The sequence below is a fragment of the Triticum dicoccoides genome, chromosome 3B, assembly GCF_002162155.2.
Source record: "Triticum dicoccoides isolate Atlit2015 ecotype Zavitan chromosome 3B, WEW_v2.0, whole genome shotgun sequence".
Taxonomy (NCBI): domain Eukaryota; kingdom Viridiplantae; phylum Streptophyta; class Magnoliopsida; order Poales; family Poaceae; genus Triticum; species Triticum dicoccoides.
The window spans coordinates 329,588,491-329,600,595 of record NC_041385.1 but is presented as its reverse complement, the minus strand read 5'-3'; the positions used below and the strand labels follow the sequence as shown (position 1 = coordinate 329,600,595).

Sequence of the window (12,105 nt, the reverse complement as noted above, 5' to 3'; positions counted from 1 at the left end):
ACATGATTGGTTTACTTACCCATAAAATATTTGAAGTATGTCAAATGAAAAAACATTCCTAGGCCTGAAAGTGAGAAAACACATTACACTCATCGAGGTAGATATCATTCTATGCGTACCTTGCCACAGACCACATCGGATTTTAAGATTCTAGATGAACTTCAGCAAAGTGAAATGAAACCTTTTTAAATGTTTGTGGGATCAAAAATAGAAAAGAGTGGGAAATAGGATGTGCACTTTCCTGTACAGAAAGTATGAACTCCCTGTCAAATAATTGGTTTCAGTAGCAGAAAAAATTTATTTGAACTTCTACATTGAACACTTTTTAGAGGTGTGTCCGTGAGCTTCCCAACTTTCCTATTTTTTGAATGAATCAATGAGGCAAACGAACCTCTGCCCGACGCGTCGTTGAACGGCCTCGGTTGGCGATGGTGAACAGACTGGGGTGGCGGCTGTGAATGGCCTGGGCGTTGTGGTTCCTCCAAATTGCATTATGTTGAAACCATTTTTTCTAACTTATCTCGGTGCCATATCTGACCTTCCATCTTTTGTTTTATTGAACTGAACAAAAACAAGAATTGGAGCTTAATTGAAGTTAACTAAAATTTAGAAACTGAAGTTTCTTTTAATTACTGGCATCCACCAAGCAATGTGCAAAGTAGAACAAGATGTTGTTATCGTTCTGTGTGTGCCCTGACCTAGACCGTTGTGCAGCTCTTGGTGAAGATGGTGGCCACCATTCTACTTGGACTGCGGTCAGCGCTCGACTCAGACGGCTGTCGGCAATTGTGGTGGATGAGCTCGTGGCTGAGGGCGACCAGCAGGGGCTCCACATGGAATATATTTTTGCCAATGACCTTTTATAACATAAGTACTAGAATTGTTACTCGCTTATATATATATATATATATTTCATGACAAAATCAATCAAAGTTAAGAAAAGGCAGGCGACTGCATAAGTACTAGAACTGCTACTGTTTTGTACATGTGCTAAACATCTGCTCAAACCTGTTGTAACATCCACATTAGAGCAGTTTAGCCTATCGTACTGGCCGTCCATGACAATGTACCTGAACTCGGCGTAGACTGGTAGTTGAACTTGCTAAACATCCACACTAGCACCAGCAGCAGAAGCCGCGGTGTCGGTTTGGTGCTTGACATGTAAGATGATCTGGAAAAAAAACACAAAGGTGAACTAAAATAAGAAATTGTACTAAACTTAAAATAAGGTTTGCACTGAACTAAAACTAGAGTTTGAACTGAACAAAAATAGACCTTTGTTTAGGCATTTAAGCAAACACCTGACGACAAAAAAGAGTGTAATCACATGCCTAAAATAAATTGCCAAAGAAAATTGTAATCGCATGCCTAAAATGTTGCAACAGTATTTTCTGTAGAAGCCTTTCTCCTATAGAGGGCATTTTCACATGCTTTTCCTTGACATTCATGTTGCAACAGTGTGTATATAAAAAATGTCTTGATTGTAAGGCATCACAGCAAGTGTAAAAGTTTTTTCCAAATGACATTAATCACTAAATACACGCAGTTGGCTTGATCAGTGTCACAGTAATGCCAATCAATTTATGCTATAGGAAGAACATGGAAACACAGATGAAATTGGACTTATAACCGGCAAATAGTTGAACTTAACAAAATATAAAGATGCACTGGAAAATTTTGAATAGGGACGGAGACCCACCGGCGGAGGTAGCATGGTGAGCTGAAGATGCCATTTGTGCAGGGCCAGCACCGGGCCTGCACTGTACTATCAGAAAGGTGTACTTGTACTTCTCAAAGTAATGGAATAGGGGTACTTTCTCCTCTAACTTTATTTAATTCAAGTATGACACACACACATTGGTATTTTAAGCACTATGATTTTTGTATCTCTCAGAAAATAAAGCCTGAGAATTATTCAACAAAAAACAGGAAAGTGAACAACAAAATAATTTTGATTTAGCAAGTGATATGTTACTAACTAGAGTAGCAAAGCTGCCAAGCAAATGTACTGACACACTGAACATCAGGGAATTTCCATTTCTTACAAGATCAAACTACGCCAGTTCATGATGCAAAGGTCGGCTGCCTGGCTCGTCATCGTCGAACTGAACCCCGCACCCCGGTCAATCTGCTGAATTTTTTTATAGTATCTGTTAGATACAGTTCCAAACTAGTACCTGAAACCATCCCCAAATATGCATGTCAAGCTTCAGAGTTGGAACTAATAAACACCCAGATATGCATGGGCTTATATGAGTATCGATGAGCTACGAAATAAACAATCAGATATGAATTTTCTTCAAGTCAGGATCGGTTTTTCAATTTGATGCATGTTTGCACTATAGAACCGCTACTGGTTTGCAAGATGGACTTGAGTACTCCCTCTGTAAAGAAATATAAGAGCATTTTAGATCACTACTTTAGTGATCTAAACGCTCTTAATAGTGATCTAAACGCTCTTATATTTCTCTTGTTAATTTTTCCATTTTACTCCCAAAATCATCACCACAGAAGAAACACATATGCATTCCAGTGTTCCTTGGCGTTCCATCGGCTTGTACTAAGGGTGTAGATTAGAGTGGTCAGAAGAGGATACAGCAGCACGCACACAACACCAGATAAGTCTAGTGTCTCCAGAACATATGTATACATGATCACATCTCCATCTACAAGGAAGGATAGATGAATAATTGATAAGAAAAAAATGTATGCTAGAATGTAAACCTGGAATTGGAAAAAACAAGTAGCAATGTTTTTACGGAAAAATGCCCACGGGTAAATTCCATAGCTCTTTCAATTTGCAGGAACTAACAGAAACACTAATAGAGAAATAGCAAAGCACCATCTTTTTGGTAATATAGGAAAGTATGAAAACACCATAACAAGTATGGACTACTAACACATATAGGCTGAACTATTTTATTTAGTGTAGTAACCGCACCATGAGCTTGAAATAGTTCACATAGACAGTAAAGTTTGGAAAAAAAATACAAGTGCACCATAGGTAATTAAGTGTACATATATCACACACCTCTCCCTCCTGGACTTCTTCTGCTCCAGCTTTCATTAGAAGATCCAATCCCAAACCTTTTGTATACAAGATAATTGATAGCCACGTTTCCTAGTATTTTGAAATATACATGAGTACAATAGATCAACCAAATAGGGAACCACGTAAGTGATAGAGAAGGCAGAGAATTAGTTCAACATCCAGTCAGCAATTTAAAAGTAAAGAGGGAACAAAATGTAGTTGAGCTATACTGCATCACACACAAAAAACTTGAACTTTACAAAATCAAACCTGCTTAGCGACGAACTCCAGCTTAAGCTGTATCCTGTATGAAAGCTTTATCAAGACCAATCCAGAGAACCAGAACTGCAGGATTTGAACTTTTAGTAATTCATTCCATCGGCAACTATGTACATCAACAACAAAATCGAAGCAACAACTGTAACCATATTTGAAAATCGCAGAAGCAATACATAGGTGTACTGATGCGCGGGGAATTTTAGAACTGATGCAAAGAGGTGCAGGTGGCTCGAGCCCCATGAGCAGAAGGTCGGTAAGAAGCTACACTGTTGTACTTTTGTGTGTACTTGACTTCAACGGTTGTGTAGCGCTTGGTGAAGATGGTGGCCGCGATTCTACTTGGACTGATGTCCGCGCTCCACTTGGACAGCTGCCAGTAACCATGGTGGACGAGCTCGGGGCCGAGGGTGGCCAAGGCGGCCAGCGGGAACTGTAGTTGGCCATGCTTATTCTGGGCAGCGAACTCACACGAGATGGAAGTGATGACGGGAAGCAGGGATCACGGGAGGCCTTCATCTCGCCGCTGGACACGGGGTGCTCGCACTCATGGATGCCGAGGACGGGACCGACAGCAAAACATGACACTGCTGACATTAGACAGCATTGACAACAAAACAGGACACTAGTGAAAAAAATCCTCCAGAAAATGGCTGTTCTCCTAGATCGAAATCAGGGTGTATGTGTTTCAAAAATAGGAAGATGGATTGAACCGATTTTCTAGGTACGGTGGAACTGAAGGAAATGATTTTCGGAAAGGGGAGGTGGATTGAATTGAAGGCGTCGGTGAGGGCGTTCGAGAACGGGTGGCCGTGGTGGGGGCGCAGGCCACCCTGGACGACGGTGCACGTCACCGGACGGACCGCGACGACGGAGGCCGTGTGGAGGAGGGACGATGCGGTGGCATTTTTTAATTCGAACTAATCGTTTCTTTTATTTCGAACTAATAATTTCTTTTATTTCGAACTGATCATTGTTTTAAATTCGTATTGGTCATTGTTTTTAATTAAAATCATTTTTTTCCTTTCAAACTAGTATGTGTGCATGTGTTGGAAAAGTGAGGTACCAGTCTGTCAGTCATGTTCATGAACGGAGGGATCCTTGCCATGTCTCGTGTGCTAGGTCTACTCATTTTACAAAATGAACCTTTTTGACTGAACTTAGCTGTACAGAGAGTGCATGCGGTTTTATTAAATTATGAGAATGAATAAATTTACACACCAAACTGACAACAGAATACACACCAAATAATACTGAGTTTAGTACAAAAATTCTATTTTCATGCCCTGACGATATTTTCTTCTCTGTGTACCGGAGAACAAAGAACAAAAATACACACCGAACTGATGATAGAATACACATTGAAGAAAAAGGAATTTCTTCTCTTTAAACTGATGATAGAATACATACAGAATGGACAAGAGAACAATGTCTATTTGTGTTTTTGCTTTTTTTCATGAATTGACGATTTTTTTACAAAAAACCAAGTATTGACAACACTTCTTCAGCTTAGTGCACAATGTTCAGTATTCTTTTGTCACGTTATTTCATGGAAGGCAGTACAAGAAATCAGTGGCAATAATCAGAGTTCAGTTTTCAGTGGCAATAGGTGTAGTAAGTGAAGTTGAACTGACCTCGTCCATGGCAGGAATTTGGTTGGAGGGGGATCCGGGGCCGGGGCCGGGGTCGGCAGGTGACGGCATGGAGGCGGGCGGATCCGAGGCCAGTGCGACGCAGCCTCGTTGGATCCAGGAGGCACGGCGACCGCAGAAGCTTGTGCGGCGCCGACGACCGTGGAAAATGGCGTGTGGAGGCCCAGGGTGAGACGTCGGGCAGCGTCGATGCAGGAGAGGTGGCAGAGAGGAGGGATGCCTGCGCCGGGCGGATCAAGGGGGTGGCGCTTTGGTGGGAGGTTGGAGAGCGGCTCGTCACCGGAAGGTGGAGGGAGCGGCGCGTCAGGAGGTGGGGGCGGTGCGTCGGCTGGAGGTCAGGGGCGGCGCGTCGGCTGGAGGTGGAGGGCGGCACGTCGGTGGGAGGTGGGGGCAGCTCGTCGACGGGAGGTGGGGAGGCGGCTCGTCGGCGGGACGTGGAGGTGCGGCCGGTTAGTGTGGGGGTGTGCCGTGGGGCACGCTGGGTGATGGAGATGAGTGGGACGAACGGGCTGCAGGGGTTGGGACGGGGTGTTTTGTGTCTTGACAGGACTTTTTCTGTTTTATTTAAATCGTGGCATCGTGCTCTATATAGGGACAGGGGTAACAGAATAATATTCTGTTATGGGTAACAGAATAGTCCAGCCCTATATATATATATATCAATTAGGCTTCAAGTGCGTACTTGTTAGTTAAATCTATGTATAAATTGTGACACTAAATACGACTAGTATGTAGTACAGTAGCAGTACTAGTATACGTCGGTCAAATTATTCATCAGGTCCAGTTTCAAAAAAATTATTCATCATGTCCACACATTGAATTGACGTGACAACACGCTGCGCGTGAGGTGACACAAGAATCCCGGAGGCGTGCTCGTGTATTCTGGACTTCAGATTTGGAGTACCACTTATCTGTCGAAATCTTTCATCATTCACTTAAAATAGTCGATTGATCATACATTGAGTACCATATAACTAGAATTACCGATGCAAGTCGAAGAAGGATTGGCCGGTGCTGCCGACTGGCGTCAAGTTTGATCCCACAGATCAGGAGTTGATCGAGCACCTTGAGGCCAAAGTGAGTGCTGACAGCGCGACATCTCACCCTCTCATCGATTTGTTCATACCAACCATTGACAGCGAGCATGGCATATGCTACACCCAACCTGAGAAACTTCCAAGTAAGACACCGATCGGCCGTCTACTTGCACAAACATATTCCTTTGTTTATAGCTCTATTTTTGTTTTTAGACGCAGAACTGGTGAAGCAATTACAATTTGACAGTTAATAAAAAGTGAAACAAGTGACTGCAACATGCCAAAGATGTTATGAAAATGCCAACTAAGTACACTAAAACATGTATTCGACAATACTGCAGGTATCACACTGAGTGGCCTAAGGAAGCATTTCTTCCAGCGCAATTCCAGGGCATTCAAAAGGGGCATGTGGATGTGTCGCAAGATACAGTCGGAGTGCGGCATGCACGCGATGTGGCACAAGACCCACAATACCTTGCTGGTGATGGTCAACGGCCAGCAGATGGGCAGCAAAAAGATTCTGGTGCTGCACACCAACAAGAACTTCGACCAGCAGAGGACCAACTGGGTGATGCACCAGTACCACCTCGGGGACCTGGAGCAAGAGAAGGAGCGGGAGCTGGCCCTCTGTAAGATTTTGTACCAGACGAACACTAGAGCCAGGAGTAAAAAGATTATAAGTTAGTTTGGTATTGGTAGTTGTACTACCTTGTCGTCCGCAAGTTGGTATTGTTGTTAACGATATTTTGGTATGAACTTGCATTTGCTTCCAACCATCATGCCGACGGTCAACATGGATATAAAGCTGAATCATTTGTTTTGAAATGAATTTTCAGGCACCTGATTTTTATATGATGGGTAGCATAAGCACCTTCCGTTCGAATTCCCAGTTCTCCAATTTTTTTGAAACAAGTGCATGCACTTATTATCACGATGAAAAACAATATCCCTGCTGCATCCCAGTTATCAGTCTGTACTTGCAGAATTATCTCGTTTATTGAGCACGTATATTGTTTTTTCAGGTCGAGCAAGTTTCAACTGGGTTGTAGACTGCCGAGGCTTGGTTTTGTCTTTAACATGCCCAGCCCATGACGACAACGGGGCACAAAGATACAGCAGGTATCTACTGGCCTCTGGCCTGCCAGCGTTAGATATATTTTGTCTTACAACATCCGCACGCAGTTTTTTTACTGAATCAAACACACAGCCCAGTTCTATTTTCCTCTTGAAACGCATGTCCTACATCTGTTTTCTAATCTCTACCTATAGTTTTACTAGTTCATATACACGTATCATTATATTGAAAACACATAAAATTCCCTTTTCATATTTACATCCTTATTTTAGTTGTTTTTCCCCACCCAGCGCTGATTTTTTTACCACTGGTTTTCCCTTAAACCAACTCAATTGTCCCACGTCTTATTTGCTTACAAAAACAAAATGATTTTTTTGGCAAATCAATAAGTTCTTAAAAAAATGTTTATCATTTCGGGATTACAACAGTTCAAACTCCACCGAAATATGCAAAATAAGGTTGAACTTTTTGACCGTGGTCCTGGGCAGAAAATGGGCTGTAATAAATTACTTAAGAATTAGTAAATGGGCTGCAAATTATAAAAAAAATAGCAAATGGGCTTTATGTTATCTGCCACAGATTTGGAGGCTGACTTTTGGGCCTACTAAGTTCATGCGTACACAAGGTTTATCAAAAAAGAAAGTTAGTCAACAATCGACTCTACCAGCATCAGATCGTTAGATGTCAATCTAACGACAATTGTGCTTCTTCAGTCTCTGATCTTCCTGCCCCAGCCGCCCAAACCAGCGCCGTCAGAACCGCCTACTCCACCTCCCGTGGCCGGCTGTGCTACCGGGCAGGCCTCAAGGCCGCATCATACTCGCATCCTTGGCCTGTCTATCCCTCTACTCACCCACACCTCCTATTATATTCCGGCGACGGCAGCCGAACCAGTCAACCCTCATAGTCTCCACCGCATGGACAGCCACTGCCGTGTATTCCCCGGCTCCGTGTCGTTCCCTTTGTAGGCCTCGCCGTTGTCCACCGCCCTGGTGCTCTCGGCGCGGCGTGGTCAACTTGGTCAACGAACGACATCCATCGGACGTGGACTATACGTGGAGAGGCTGACAGCTGGGTCCACGGCCACACACAAATAAATGCCTCCTTATTCCGCACAAAATAATGATTCCTCCACCTAACAGCTGGGACCCGCCAGAAGGGCCTCTGTATTTCGCGAAAAAAACATTCCCCCCGTTGACAAGTCGGACCCACCAGCTATATCTTCGCACGCAAGGAAGTGCCTCCTTATTACGCACAAAAAAATGAATACCCCCCTGCTAGCTGGGACCCACCATAGTGGGAGGATAACTTGTGGGCCAACTAAGTTGACGGGGACGGAGGGCTTTGTCAACTTAGTCAATATGAACGATTCTATCTCCAGTGACCGTACGATGTCCATCCAACGGCCGTAGTGCTTCTTCAACCTCTGGTCTTCTTTCTCTAGCCGCCCAAACCAGCACCGGTCGTGCCGCGTGCTCCTGCCTCCCATGGCCAGCTGTGATGCCGCGGAGGCCTCACCGCCCCTACTACTCCCACCGTTGGACAGGACATCCCTCTACTCACCCACACCCCCAGCTATTCTGTGGCGACGGCAGCCTCACACCGCAGCCGAACCAGTGAACCCTCGTACTCCTCTCCTCACGGGCTTCCACTGTCGCATCTTCCCTAGGTCCGCGTTGTCCCCTCCCTAGGACTCGCCCTCGTCCACCGCCCTGGTACTCTCGGAGCGGCGTGGTCAACGTGGTCAAGGAACGACTTCCATCGGAAGAGTACTGTACGTGGAGAGACTGACAATTGGGTCCACGGCGGCCGCAGGGAAGTGCCTCCTTATTACGCGCAAAATAATTATTCCTCCACCTGACAGCGGGGACCCACCGAACAGGCCACTATATTTCGCGAAAAAAACATTTCCCCCTGACTGCTGGGACCCACCAGCTACATCTTCGCACGCAAGGAAGTGTGTCCGGGCAAAACAAAACGATTCGCCCCCCTGACTGCTGGGACCCACCAGCTACATCTTCGCACGCAAGGAAGTGCCTGACAGTCAGGACCTACCTGGTCGAAGCGTACGTAGCGTTGTCATTCTGGTCGCGAATGTGTATGTACATACTGGTCGATGTAGAGGCGCACACGTGTCTTAGTAGAGGCGCGCACGTAGCATGTACACGTATGTACAACGGCTAGGGTGCAAGAAAGAAAATACGGCCACATACGTACATACGGGCGGGGTCTCGAACGCCTACTCGCGCATACGTACGGCCAGGGCTCGTGTACATGGCTGGGTCGGAACGAAGAAACTGCGCCGTCATCGTGTTCATGGGGAGCCAACCGGCTGGGTCGGAACGGAATGCATAGTCGTCTTCATTGGGAGGGCTTGGACGGAACAGGCAATGGAAACGAGGCCTGGCGTACCACAGAACAGAGGAAACGGCCTTGTGTTCGACCGGCCACGTTCGAAACGGGATCCCGTTCATCGGGAGGGGTCTGGCGTACCACAAAACAGAGGAAACGGACTTATGTTGGACCTCCTACAGTCGAAATGGGGTCCTGTTGATCGGGAGGGGTGTGGCGTACCATGAAACGGACTTGTGTTGGAGCGCTACGGTCAAAACGAGGGTCCTGTTCATCGGGAGGGGTGTGGCATACCGCAAAACGGGACTCCCCGGGATACTATTCATCCCCACCGTCGACCTCCTCCAGCCTCCATGGGCTACTGGTCATCCACCGCCGACCTCCTCCAGCCTCCACGGGCTTCTGTTCATCCAACCTCCATCGCGCGCTACTCCACCGGCTACTGTTCAACCACCCCTCTCCACGGGCTCCTGTTCAACCACCCCTCCACGGGATACTGTTCATCCACCCCTCCACCGTCTACTGTTTATCCAGCCCTCCACGGGGTCGTCCTGTTCATCCAGCCCTCCACGGGGTCCTGTTCATCCAGCCCCAACCGGCTCGATCGATCGGGGTCCTGTTCATCCAGAGGCAACGCCACGGGGTCCTGTTCATCCAGCCCCACCACTCACTGTTCATCCAACCCCCCCCCTGCAACGCTCACTGTTCATCTAGAGGCAGCATCGATCGGCTTTAGTTAGTAGCAGTAGCGAAGGAATCGCTCGATCAGGTTTAGTTAACAGCCATCGATCGATCGCTCGGGTTCAGTAACGCGTAGCCTGCAGTGCAATCGCTCGGGTTCAGTTAGAGCCCAACGCCTCGCTCGGGTTCAGTTAGAGCCAATGCCTCGCACACACCCGCGTACGTGTACGAGAGAAACGCGCATCGCTCGGCCCCCGACCACCCACCGTAACTGGGAACTCCTCGATATTTTCCTCGCCCTCGCTTCTACCACGGTTTTTTCTGTCATGGACGGCCCAAAGAATGTCATGCAGCTGCATCTCCGGCCCACCCAGGACGAAAAGCCCATTTTCTGTCATGATTTTTTGTCATAGAAGTAGGAGCCCACCACATCTATGATGATACCGGGTTTTGTCACAATTATGGTCATAGAAGTGTCATAAGTATGATAAAAAAATCGTTCGGCCCAAAATGTCACGGATGTGTATTTTTTTTGTAGTGCTAACACCGCAGCCAAACCAGTGAACCCTCGTACTCCTCTCTGCGCAGGCTTCCACCACCGCATCTTTCCCGGCTCCGCGTCATCCCCTTCCTAGGCCTCGCCGTCGTCCACCGCTGTGGTGCTCTCGGCGCGGCGTGGTCAATGTGGTCAACGACTGACTTCCATCGGAAGAGTACTATATGTGGAGAGGCTGACAGTTGGGTCCATGGCAGTCGCAAGGAAGTGCCTCCTTATTACACGTAAAATAATTATTCCTCCACCTGACAGCGGGGACTCACCGGATGGGCCACCGTATTTCACAAAAAATATGTTTCCCCTGACTGCTAGGACCCACCAGCTACATCTTCACACACAAGGAAGTGCGTCCGGGCAAAAAAAATGATTCGCCCTCCTGACTGCTGGGACCCACTAGCTACATCTTCACACGCAAGGAAGTGCTTGACAGTCGGGACCTACCTGGTAACGCGTACGTAGCGTTGTCATTCTGGTCACGAACGTGTACATACATACTGGTCGATGTAGAGGTGCGCACGTGTCGTAGTAGAGGCGCGCATGTGTCGTAGTAGAAGCGCGCACGTAGCATATACACGTACGTACAACGGCCAGGGTGCAAGAAAGTAAATACATCCATGTACGTACATACAGGCGGGGTCTCGAACGCCTACTCGTGCATACGTATGGCCAGGGCTTATGTACATGGCTGGGTAGGAACGGAGAAACTGCGTCGTCATCGTGTTCATGGGGAGCCAACCGGCTGGGTTGGAACGGAATGCGTCGTCGTGTTCATCGGAGGGCTCGGACGGAACAACCGATGGAAACGAGGCCTGGCGTACCGCAAAACGAAGGAAACGACCTTGTTTTCAACCAGCCACCTTCGAAACGGGATCCTGTTCATCGGAAGGGGTCTGGCGTACCATAAAACAGAGGAAACGGACTTCTGTTGGACCTCCTATGGTTGAAACGGGGTCATGTTGATCGGGAGGGGTGTGGCGTACCGCAAAACAGAGGAAACGGACTTGTGTTGGAGCGCTATGGTCGAAACGGGGGTCCTGTTCATCGAGAGGGGTGTGGCGTATCGCAAAACGGGACTCCATGGGATACTGTTCATCTCCACCGTCGACCTCCTCCAGCCTCCATGGGCTACTGTACATCCACTGTCGACCTCCTCCAGCCTCCACCTGCGACTGTTCATCCATGGCCTCATGTTCATCCAGCCTCCACCGCGCGCTACTCCACCGGCTACTGTTCAACCAGCCCTCTCCACGGGCTCCTATTCAACCACCCCTCCACGGCCTACTGTTCATCCAGCCCTCCACCGGCTACTATTCAACAAGCCCTCCACGGGGTCGTCCTGTTCATCCAGCCCTCCACGGGGTCCTGTTCATCCAGCCCCAACAGGCTCGATCGGGGTCTTGTTCATCCGGAGGCAACACCACGGGGTCCTATTCATCCACCCCCAC

At 47.4% G+C, this 12,105-nt stretch overlaps 1 long non-coding RNA gene across 1 annotated transcript; it reads right to left on the bottom strand.

Moving 5' to 3' along the window:
- Positions 1 to 350: 350 nt before the first annotated feature.
- LOC119281268 lies at positions 351 to 2,121 on the bottom strand. The gene is made up of 5 exons (XR_005138341.1): positions 2,046 to 2,121; positions 1,700 to 1,755; positions 1,071 to 1,171; positions 699 to 857; positions 351 to 561 (listed from the first exon to the last, which is right to left on the bottom strand). It is a non-coding gene; the product is annotated as an uncharacterized LOC119281268 (long non-coding RNA).
- Positions 2,122 to 12,105: the final 9,984 nt, after the last annotated feature.